Source organism: Labeo rohita, chromosome 19 (assembly GCF_022985175.1).
Source record: "Labeo rohita strain BAU-BD-2019 chromosome 19, IGBB_LRoh.1.0, whole genome shotgun sequence".
NCBI lineage: Eukaryota > Metazoa > Chordata > Actinopteri > Cypriniformes > Cyprinidae > Labeo > Labeo rohita.
The window spans coordinates 34,668,671-34,681,403 of NC_066887.1; the positions used below are offsets into that span (position 1 = coordinate 34,668,671).

At 33.6% G+C, this 12,733-nt stretch overlaps 1 protein-coding gene and 1 long non-coding RNA gene across 2 annotated transcripts in view; one reads left to right on the forward strand and one right to left on the reverse strand.

Annotated features, from left to right (window-relative positions):
- Window positions 1–5,014, reverse strand: part of LOC127181897 (uncharacterized) — a 40,414-nt gene extending 35,400 nt beyond the window's left edge. Inside the window, exons 1-2 of the long non-coding RNA XR_007829831.1 lie at window positions 4,973–5,014; window positions 1,597–1,710 (exon numbers count right to left, since the gene is read on the reverse strand). This is a non-coding gene — a long non-coding RNA (uncharacterized LOC127181897). The remainder of the gene's footprint in view (window positions 1–1,596; window positions 1,711–4,972) is intronic.
- LOC127181892 (zinc-alpha-2-glycoprotein) overlaps window positions 1–12,733 on the forward strand; it is an 898,082-nt gene that overhangs the window by 611,869 nt on the left and 273,480 nt on the right. The gene's annotated exons all lie outside the window — the stretch shown is intronic.

Here is a 12,733-nt window from a genome sequence, read left to right on the forward strand (position 1 = left end):
CCTTTTCATTTTCTCCTCAAACTTTAAAATCATCCTACATCGCTGCAGAAATCTCGACCCAGAGTTTACAAAGTGAAAGTTTACAAAAAAAGGTAAAAGCAATGTAAGACGATTTTGAAGTTGGAGGAGAAAATGAGATGGGAGTTTTTCAACATACCCTAACTGTAGTTTTGTTCTGGAAGTGAACTCATTTAAGAGGGTCTCTAGTTTAAACAAGTATCAGTTAGTTAAAAGGGTCATCCATGCCCATTTGCCCATTTTCCACAAGTTGATATGATTCTTTAGGGGCTTAATGAAAAGTCTATAATATACTTTGATTAAAAATTCTCAATGGTTTTGTAAAACAACACCCTTTTTACCTTGTCAAAATCAGCTCTGCAAAAATCATCTCATTCTAAGGGGTTGTTCCTTTAAATGCAAATTAGCTCTGCTCGCCCCGCCCCTCTCTTCTCTCTGTGGAATGATGAGCTGCTCTGAGAGACTGTTTACTTTAGCCGCAAACTTGATAACTAGCATGTTATTAGGAAAGGTGATTGCAGAGATTCATAAAAAAAACCTTATACTCACTTCTGCCCATTCTGTTGCATGTTGCTTTAAATGCAAATGAGCTCTGCTCACCCCACCCCTCTCTTCTGCGATTTGATGAGCCGTGCTCAGTTTACTTCAGCCACATTTAGCCGCTAAACTTGCTAACTACCATGTTATAAGGAAAGGCGATCGCAAAGATTCGAAAAACCTTGTACTCACTTCTGCTGTAAGTGAAGCTGGATCACGAATGATTTGCGTGAACACAGACACATTTATGTAGATCAGGAGGTGCATTCCCTTCACAAACAAACATAATCCACTGCATCTTCAGCGGCTCAGATGTCGGGAGTAAATGACGACCACCATGTTCATTATTACATCCAGCAACACAACACCTCAATCGCTTAGGAGCCATTCTTGTCTACGTCCCTGCTCCAGCATCAATACAATGGCGATCGGACTGTTACTGCTCATTCGGGGTGTGTCTAAGGTAAGACGCCAGTGTCAATCAAATTTGACTTGATTTGAAAAAGGGGAATTATTTTTACAGATTAATTAAAAACCCCTGGGTGGATATTTGTCATTATAGGGTACACTGTAAAAAAAACAATTTGTTAAGACAACTTAAATTCATTTGTAACCTGGCTGCCTTAAAATTTTAAGTTCAGTCAACTCAAAAAAAAAAGTTTATTCAACTTGAAATGTTAAATTATACTAAGTGACAACTTAGATATTTGAGTTGAATCAACTTCAAATTTTAAGGCAGCTGGGTTACTTACCCATCTGTTAAGTTTAACAAACACAAATATCTAAGTTGTTACTTAGTACAACCTAACATTTCAAGTTGACTGAACTTAAAATTTTAAGGCAGCAGAGTAACAAATTATTTTAAGCTGACTCAACAAATTGTGTTTTTTATTTTTTAGTGTAGATGTGTACAAACACTGCCAACACACATTAATGTTCAAACAACACGTAAAAGTGAACTTTGCATCTGATGACCCCTTTAAGAAAAATAAAGACCTCAGTTTCTATCTACATAATTCACAGTCATAATTTACTACTTACTAGATGACAGCAGGTGGAAAGGGGGGTGAGGGTCATTCTCACTCTAGAAAGCACCTGATTGAATAGAAACCTGTGCAGTGCAGGATGAGTCACCAATCATTTTGCTCCTTTTTCCTAGAAGAGATTAACATGAAAGATTCAAACGGACAAGATATTTGAATTATTAGAAGACATTTTCTCTGTGACCTCATGACGGATTCTGTTGAATCTTCAGTGTCTAAAACCACACAAGGTAATGAGATCAGGGAGGACTAACTTTAGATATGACCTACCTTTAGGCTATTACTGTGCAGACCAGTCATAACAGACAAGAAAAAACACATCACATGAATGTTTCCTGGCAGTGTCTTATTCCCTTCATGCATCCATTTCCAAACTACAACATCTTTTTTGCACCTTTAACCTTCTAGTCTCATTATTTCTTTAATAATTTATCATTTGTGCATTAACAAACAAAATGCATTTACCAGTCAGTGCTCTTTTAGTATAACTGAGATATTATTCGTTTTTTATATTTTTTATATTCCGTTTTAGTTACATTTTTAGTCATTTTGTTGTGTGTTTTTGGGCTTTTTCCATATGTCTATATTCATTTGTATTTCAGTTTCAGTTTTAGTTATTTTAGAATAACTAAACGAAATGAGACACATTGTGTGGGCAAGTCGCTAAAATGAAATGACTTTACATTTTTTTAAATATTTTATTTTATTTCAGTGCATTTTTATTTGATTTTTTCTACAGTTTTGTTTCAGTGAACTATAATAACCCTGTTACTTGTAGCTCATGTTTTACATTCTATGCAAGTAGAATTTGTAAAACTATCCATTTCTTTAATATGAAATGAACTTCTTCCTTGTTAGTTGATGAGTCACTTTAAACTGCTACACCTACACCTGCTGTATGAAACCTCAAAACCTCATAAACAACTCAAGCATACACATTTTAACTTTTGCTTTTCTGTTAAATGCTGTGGATGGTTAATTGAGCACTGCTATGTGGTTGCTAGAGTGTTCAGGTCTATATCCTGATAGCCTGGTCTGTGAATATGGCTCAGGTCCATCACTTCAGGGCATCATGTGACAACAGATCAGAAGAAATCAGCAAGTGTGGATGAGTCACAGCGCTGAGCCGCAGGTGGGTTCAAAGTTATGGTCACCCACACACCTCTAGTTGATTTCATTTAACCAGAAGTCACCACCACAGGTGAACCTACCCGCACACATGACTGCACACAAAGGTCAACCAACCACGGGTGCTCACCCCTCACCTGCTGAACGACACACACGTCTTTACTTTGCATAGATTTCTGTTGTTTTCATATAGGCCTACATCTAGTATTTACAATTTACAATTTGAAAAATACTTTGCTTATTTTTTATAACGTTTTTACAAATGAGGGCATCCTAGAAAGGAGGTTTGGAGTTTTTTTTTTTTTCAGGTTTACCTCACTTCTGAGTACAAATTTGTCTCCAAAACAACAAATATACACATAGTTTTTCTATCATGGTGGGACTTTCTGGTATTCTTACAATGTATCAAGCTAATCATATTAATTGCGTATAATTATATTTAAATGAAATTTAATAAAAATGTATAAAGCACTTTAAAACATAAAAAAATTAATCTATTCAAACTTAAACTTAAAAACTTAGTTGCTGCCTTAAAAGTCCACTTCCAAAACAAAGATTCACATATAATGTACTCACCCCCTTGTTATTCAAGATGTTCATGTTTTTCTTTCTTTAGTCGTAAAGAAATTATGGTTTTTGAGAAAAACATTTCAGCTTTTTTCTCCATATAATGGACTGATATGGTGCCCCGATTTTAAACTTCCAAAATGCAGTTTAAATGCGGCTTCAAACAATCCCAAATGTGGTTGTCGATCCCAGCTGAGGAAGAAGGATCTTATCTAGTAAAACGATCAGTTATTTTCATAAAAATAATACAATTTATATACTTTTTAATGTCAAACTGTTTTTTTTTTTCGGTTTATGACAGTTAGGGTGTGTCGAAAAACTCTCATCTCATGTTCTTCCTCAACTTCAAAATCGTCCTATATCACTGTTTTACCTTTTTTGTCAAAGGTGTTTGATCTTCTTTGCATGTTCGCTTTGCAAACACTGGGTCGGTACTTCTGCATTGATGTAGGATGATTTTGAAATGATTTTTGAAGTTAAGGGAGAAAATACGATTGGAGTTTTTCAACATACCCTAACTGTCTTGAGTCAGAATACACAGAGTTCAACAAAAGCAAGGCAAGACGAGTATTTGAGAATAAAATGTATTTAAATTGTTTTTTTTTTTTATGAAAATAACCATATGTTTAACAAGTTAAGACCCTTCTTCCTCGGCTGGGATTGTTTACAGCCGCATTTAAACTGCATTTCAAAGTTACAAAAATGCCACTACAAAGGTAATAACAAAATCCCCCTTTAATTCACTTTAAGGAGTCAAATATCACCTCATAATGGGAAGGAAAATAGTAGTTTTCATCTTGCCACTTTTTTGGTAAAGAAAACACATTTTTAATCAAATTAATCAAAATGGATTTATAGTGTTTTGGAACCAAACTCTTCAAATGTTTTATATAATCAAGCGAATTATATATGAACAAATCACTCCGTAAAAACCTTCAGGATAAAGACAGGAATAAAAGTGTAAAGTTTGGTGTGTGTGTAAGTGCTACTGAAGTAAAGATTTATGGCTCGGTGTAGGAGAAAAAACTCATTTTGGGAAAATGGACTTTAAAAATATGTACTGTAATGGAAATCTATTGACACAAATAGATAAAGTGCTATAAAACAAATACTTAACAGTGTCTTTTGGATGTTTCCTTTCCACTAGTCTGAAAAGCACTTTATGAAAAACCAAAAAGGCCAAAATCTCAAACTTAACAGGTGCATGAAACAACAGTGTTTTGCCTGAAGTGTCTATAAGTATAATCAGCTTCGCTGTACAAGTCATTTCAACTTACATTACATAAAACAGAAAAAAAAAAAATCAAGCTGAATTTCATATACATTTTCTGTGTGTGTGTGTGTGTGTGTGTGTGTGTATATATATATATATATATATATATATATAATGTAAAAACATAAGTTGGGATGACTTACTGAACATGCTTTTTACAATAAAGGAAATAAAATTACATTAAAAATACAAATATAAAACAAACTTCATGTCATATCTGTCATATGTAAGAATTTGAAACTTAAAAATGTAAAAATTGACATTACAAAAATGTCATTTTACGTCATTTTTAATTGATATTTTGTCTTACTTTTAATGGTTTAAGTGAAAATCTGACATGCACAACATTCATCTATCAGACAGATTGTCAAATTGTTTACACTTAACATGCTAGTTAGCTACACACCTCAGTATTTCCTCTGCTGGTGAGTCATATTTCTAATGCGTCTTGCCTTCAAAAGGGGACCTGCGAATAAAAACCACACACATTGCAAAAAATCAGATTGGTGTGTGTCTTATATTTGATTAAAAACAACCAACCCCCAACTCAAAAAAATGCTTTAAAAGACAAAAATATTCATATACAATACATTATTAGGAAAAAAAAACATTATACGCATTTTGATTATCAGTTCAACGCATCCCATTTTACGGCTGTTTACTGGAAAACATGACAAAAAAACCTGAAAAAGACAAGGATCTCTGCAGCTCAGCACACATAATTAATTCTAAAACTGCAAGAAGTAACATCACAAGTCTCATTTGCATCATTTATGGTAAATATGTATAATTTGCATGCAGCATGAGACACCTGTAAACATGCAAGTGTACTGCATGTGCTATTGTGTAAATGTGTGCATCTATTAGGTTTGAGCATGAACAGACAGAGTGAAAATGAAAGCACAGATTTGTGGTGTTCAATGCAGCCCACCACAAATGTTGTGCGCTCTCTCTCTCTGTCTGTCTTTCTTTTTCTTTCCCTCTTTTGTTGCCCGGTCGTCTCAACACCTCCCACTCTCAGGTTTAGAGGCTGGGTGACCTCATGTAGGACTCCCCCTCGCGCAGGCGGAGGGCTCGAGGTGTGATTTTCTGAGCTGATTGATGCTTCTGCACTTGACTCGAGCTCAGGACCGATTCTTTATTGATCGCGCACGCATCAGGACTGGCGTGACGTGTCGAGCTTTGCCAGGAGGGCCCGTCCCAGACGGCAGCCAGCACAAACACAAAGGCTTTTCTCAAGTACCAAAAACACACCCACAGATATTCTGCAACTTAGATTCAGTACAAAGCCTCTTCTTATCAAAAAACATCTTTGTATTACAAGTTTTTTTTTAAAAAAAATGTTTAAATATGCACAAATTTGAAAAGATTTGCAGAACAGAAAACTTAACACAGATTCAAAATTTATGCTTCATTTTGTTAACATATTAAAGTCAAAAGTTTTTATAGAAGGGATTTTGGATATCTCTTTTTATCACTCCATAAATCAGAAAATACTGTCAACAGGCCATTAAAAATACATTTTTACCACGTTTTAGGAATAAATGTTGTATAAACTCAGCAGAAAGATATATGAACAAACCCCACAGTCAAAACCTTCAGCATATAGACAGGAATAAAACTCTAAGTTTTGGTGTATGCAAGTGCTGCTGAAATGGAGAAACAAACTATATATTGTAATTGAAATCTATAGATGCAAATTGAAAAATGCAATAATAAAACCAAGCAAATGATATATGAACAAACTCCTCAGTAAAAACCTTCAGAATAAAGACAGGAATAAAACTGTAAGTTTTGGTGTATTTAAGTGCTCCTGACGTCAAAAAACTAAATCTTTAAAGAAGGTGTTTGAACAGAAATCTACAGGTGCAAATGCGATAAAGTGTAATGAATAATGAAATAAACATAAATGTGTATTTTGGATGTTTTCTTTCCACTAGTCTAAAAGAAGTTATAAGTTCAGATGTTTTGGCTTCTGGCTTCCTAATGAAACTACAGACTTAAGAGCTCTATGTGCAACATAAAAAGGTCTTTCATTCAACTTCTTAGCTGATATTTTTTTAATCTGTTTTAATAATCAAAATATGAATTGTACATTTGGCACACATATCTTCCAAGAACTGCATAATTCATAAACACATTTAACTTCAACAAAGGAAAACTTTTCATATTGAAACTAAAATCAACCACTTTTCATACCGAAACTAAACCACTCTACATTGTTAGGTGTAATTCAATTTGAATATTGCTTCGGAGGTGGAGGAAGAAGTGGTGGAAAAGATTTCAATTAAAAATCTAAAAGAAGCTTCTTTTTCTTTAGGAAAACATGCACCAATGAATCAATTACAATAAGACCAAAACATGCTTTAATGGAACATTTCATGTAGAAATGTCAATTCTGTCATAATTTACTCACTATCGTGTTGTTTTAAAACCTGTATGACTTTCTGAGGAAAATAAAAGAAAATATTTTTAATTTGTCCACGCAATGAAAGTTAATGGGGTCCAACAACATAAGGGGGAGTAAATAATGTCCAAACTTTAATTTTTAGGGGTAAAACCCTCAAAATATATAACGTATTACATGTTTAATGAAAGTAAGTAGACCTTTATAACATCTTTTGTTCGTAATGATGATAAAGATATGCATGCAAATGATATTTGGACATAAGAAAAAGTAGGAAACGGAAGGAAGGTCTGATTTGACCTAGAGTAACTGTGCATGAATACCTGATTAAGCATTATGTGTCTCTCTGTGTGTGCCTGTCGTGTGTGTGTGTGTTGCCGTGCGTTTAAAAACACATGCGGTTTGTGGGTAAAGGAGAATCTGGGGGTTGCTACACAACAGATTTGTATTGGAGAAAAAAAGAACATTAACACCAGGTCTGAGTCCAAACTGGGCCGGCTGTTTCTAGGCTGAGAGGTCCAAATCCTCCCAAGCCAAGACCTCTCCCTCGCTCTCTCTTTCTCCCTCACAGGCAGCATGTTCAGGGTAGATCGCATGTGTCTGGACTCCCGTCATGGCTAACCTACAAGCACAGAAGGAAACGCAAACACCCAACAGACGATCCAAAGCAACACACTCCTGTCATGTGCTGGTGGAATTTCCCCACAGCAGCTGATCTGAGAACAGCCTGGACTTTCTCTCGTGGATTTGACTTTGATCACAGGGGAAGCGATCGGAGTTGTTTCAAAGGACAACTTTAAGTTGGATAGTGAGAGTTTAACTGAGATTCTTCTGCAACATGAGCAGGGATATTCATTTGTTTCCGAATTTAAAGAAACACTAAACTGAGGTGGCAAACCTCTATTTATAGTTCATCTCAGGCCATCAGGCATGCCATAGTGAAAAAAAGGCCACATACACTCTCACTGCTCACTGGAATGGGACCTTTTAAAACCATTTAAGTACTAATATGCAAAAATAAGGTACAAAGGTGTACCTTCGCATCACTTTCAGATTTTGTAACTTTTTTCTGATTTATATGTATAATAAGACTTTCATTCTCACCACCATAAGTATTTTAGATAAAATTTTTAATAAACTATATACATTTTATGTTTTTTAATGAGTTGTATAGATTCTATTTGACCTTGGACCACAAAACCAGTCTTAAAGTAGCACAGGTATTTGTAGCAATAGCCAAAAATAAATCTTTTATGTCTAAAATCATTAGGATATTAAGTAAAGATCATGTTACATGTAAATATATCAAAACTTAATTTTTTGACTAGTAAAATGCATTGCTAATAACTTCATTTGGACAACTTTAAAGGCGATTTTCTCAATATTTAGATTTTTTTTGCACCCTCAGATTCCAGATTTTTAAATTGTTGTATCTCAGCCAAATATTGTCCTATCCTAACAAATCATACATCAATGGAAAGCACATTTGTTCAGATGATTATGATTGGTTTGTGATCCAGAGTCACATATGTAAAATATTTAGTTATTTTATAATAGCTGTTGTGCTGTTTATTGTTTGTTTGAGCCTTTGTCTAAAGACAATTTTCCACCCTATGTGGATAGACAACATAGATTTTAAATTTGAATTTGAAACAGGATGCGGAATGCAAATTCAAATTTGAATGTAAGGAAGCAAAATTCAAATGACTTAAAATTAGAACAAAATTCAAACTGTTATTTAACTGGACAATTTGAACATCAGCTTAAAAAAAGCTTTGTTTGAATGTTTTGAAAAAGTTTTTAAGGCAAGACACTGCAGGTGAATAGGGTAAAAAAAAAAAATAACTAAAGCTGGGCTCACGCTACAGGATTTTTAAAATCATAACCGATTGTGAAATTTGGTTGCAGCGCACACATAAGGAGAATGTTTGCAGATTATCTTCCCTGAAATCTTAAACATGCACACACTACAAATTTTGAAAACCGTGGCGCATCACACACTACAAGATATTATTAAGATTATAATGCCGGAGAGAACGCCTCACATGATCTTACGTCATTTCAGCAACTAATGTTTACTTATGTTAGCTAGCGTGCTAGCAGCTTTATGCACTCACCCAGTATGTTCAAAACTGAGATGATTCACTCCAGAGCTTTCCTTGCTCTATGCGGTTGTGGTATGTTTTCAACATATTATACAGACAGTGTTACTACAAAAACATAAGAAGCAGTTTCCTCCATCTCCACTATCCAATGGACCGTACAGCAGCTGTTTTGCGGTCACGCATTGGCTGTTGTGAAAGTACTGGCATATTCATAGCCGTGATCACCCCGATTTAAAATCCTGAATATCAAACATGTTTGATATGATCGGGACGGCCCCGATTTGTGTGAGAGCAGATCGGGTGGTGCAAGATTCAATCTATGAACTTCTCACATTACCAGATAATCCGTGCCGAACATCGGGACTGATCGAGGTGTTCGACAAGATTTTTGCTCCGATTCTCGGGTGGAGAAAAGTGGGCTAAAAATCCTGTAGTGTGAGCCCGGCTTAATAGTTGTCACCGTACTTGTCCAGTTGATTGAAAACTATATATTTTTTACAATTCTGGGGGGAATAAAATGTTGTATAAAATCAAGCTAATTATATATGAACAAATCCCTCTGTAAATAAAAAAAAAAAAAAAGTGTGTGTAAGTGCTACTGAAGTGGAGATCTATGGCTCAGTGTAGGAGAAAAAAAAAGTCATTTTGAGAAAACGGCTTTGAAAAATATGTATTGTAATTAAAATCTATTGACACAAATAGATAAAGTGCTATAAAAGAAACACTTAACAGTGTCTTTTGGATGTTTTCTTTCCACTAGTTTAAAAAAAACGCTTCATGAAAAGCCCAAAATCTCAAACTTGACAGGTGCATGAAAAAACTGTGTTTTGCCTGCATTGCCTCCCCTTTAAGGTGTATAGGCCTTATGAACTGAGAAAATGAAAGAATACTATGATGGATGGAATAGAGTGTCAGAAAAACAGATGGACAGACAGACGGACAGATGAACAGATGATAGACAGACAGATAGATAGATAGATAGATAGATAGATAGATAGATAGATAGATAGATAATTTTTCATTTTTTGAAATTCTGTATTTTGCATGTGTAATGAACACCACATTGTGACTAAAAGGGAGTGATTTGATTTGCAGTCTAGAGTCGACATACACACACACAGTGTGTTTAAAAACAACAGACACAGGTGATCATTGGGCCATTCTGGAGTCCAAACGGACAGAACCGTGCGTGTGTGTCAGTAAATGTGTGTGTGTGCGTGTCTGTGTGTGTGTGTGTGTTGAAGGGGGGTCTGTTTATCAGGAGTGCCTGCTGTCATCGGGCCTGTCGGGTGTGTATATGCGGCTGCTGGAGACCCATCTGATCAGCGTCTGATACTGATCTGAGTCCAGTCAACAGGCGGCCCGTCCAGACTGTTTTACAGCATCTCAGATAAATACACAGACCTCTGCTGTCCTGCACCTTCAATATTGAGATTCTCCTCATCAAAGACCAGAGACTCGCCAAGGAAAACGCCACTGATGACAAAGACATCTAGAAATGAAAATATGCTACGCTGGGATGCACCGATACAGAAAATCTGGCCTATCCACCTCATTCTTCAACCCGGAAGTAAGCCTATGGACGAGACGTCCAGTTCATTAGCTGCTACAGAGAAATAATGAGACTAACAATGTGCAGTAAATGGTAGAACTGTTTGCGCTACAAACCAGTGCGTTTATAATTAAGATAATACATTAAAATAATATTTACACCAATTTGCATATCAAGCAGCAAACCCAGCTGTTTTGTACAGCTTAAAATGATGAGATGAAAATGGAAGCCTGAAACATAAAGTTTACTAATGGTCACGCAAAAATGAGGTGGATACTGAAAAGAATGTTTTTTTAGGGTAGATAACTGATAGAATAGACAGCGTTTCCACTCTTTTTCAATTATACATTTCAAGCACATTTTCAATTTCATTACAGCAGGAATAAAAGACAAGAATCACTCACTGAAATAATACATATCCAGAAGTATGTAGAAGACGTACAGTTTATGGCCATGACTTAACTACAAAATCAGAGCTTTCATTTATAAATTCAGAGCTTTAAGCTTTAGCACTCTTAATCATGCATTATGACAAAGTGGAATATTGGAAAATTTGGGAATTTTTCTATTTAACTATTTCCAAAAAGTATTTTAAAATAAAAAAAATAAATAAATTATACATATACTAGTTAATAATTAATGTTAATAAGTATATATATATATAATTTAATTTTTAATGTTTTTTTTGCTCACCAAGCCTGCGTTTATTCAATCTAAAGTACAGCACAAACAATGAAATTTTGAAATATTTTTACTATTTATAATAACTGTTTTCTATTTCAGTATATTGTAAAATATAATTTATTTCTTTAATCAAAGCTGAATTTTCAGTATTATTACTCCAGTCTTCAGTGTCACATGATCCTTCAGAAATCATTCTAATATGCTGATTTGCTGCTCAAGAAACGTTTTTTATTATTATTATTATTATTATTATTATTATTATTATTATAAATAAATCATCAAATACTTAAAACAGTTGGGTTATTTTTTTTTTTTCAGAATTCTTTGATGAATAGAAAGATCCAAAGATCAGAACTTATCTGAAACAAAAAGCTTTTGTAACATTATATACTATACTATTCAAAAGCTTGGAGTCAGTATATATACACTTTTTTATTGGAAAAAAAAAAGTAATTGTAGAAATTAATACTTTTATTTAGCAAGGATGCTTTAAATTGATCAAAAGGGATGATAAAGACATTTATAATGTTACAAAAAAAAATTCTGTTTCAGATATTTGCTGTTTTCTGAACTTTCTATTCATCAAAGAAACCTGGAAAAATCCTACTTAGCTGTTTTCAACATAATAATAAATATTTTTAAACAGCAAAACAGAATATTATAATGATTTCTGAAGAATCATGTGACTGGAGTGATGATGCTAAAAATTCAGCTTTGAAATTACAGGAATAAATTACATGTTAAAAAATATTCAAATAGAAAACAGTAATAATAGTTACAATATTTTAAATACTAAAAATATTTTAAAATGTTACTGTTTTTGCTGTACCTTAGATCAAATAAATGCAGGCTTAGTGAGAAGAGACTTCTTTAAATAACATTAAACATCATACAGTTCAAAAACCTTTGACTTTGATATATTATATATATATATATATATATATATATATATATATATATGTATATGTATATATATATATATATATGTGTGTGTGTGTGTGTGTGTGTGTGTGTTTTATTACTTAAATTATAAACCAAACTTAAGTAAATAGCTTATAATTAGGGTTGTCAGATGATTAATCACGATTAACTGCATACAAATACAATTAATTTACAATTAATAGTTATAGTTTGCATAATAAATGTGTGTGTACTGTGTGTAATTATGAACTATATATAAATACACACAAATTAATGTATATTTAAAAGAAATATGTTATTTATGTAAAAGAAAATTATATATAATTTAAATTATATAAAAATTATAATAAATACATATACTTATACTAAATAATTCTTAAATATAAACATGAATGTGTTTGTATTTATATATACATAATAATTACACACAGTACATACACATATATTAGGCAAACTCAAACTTTTATTTTGTATGTGATGCGATTAACCATTTGACAG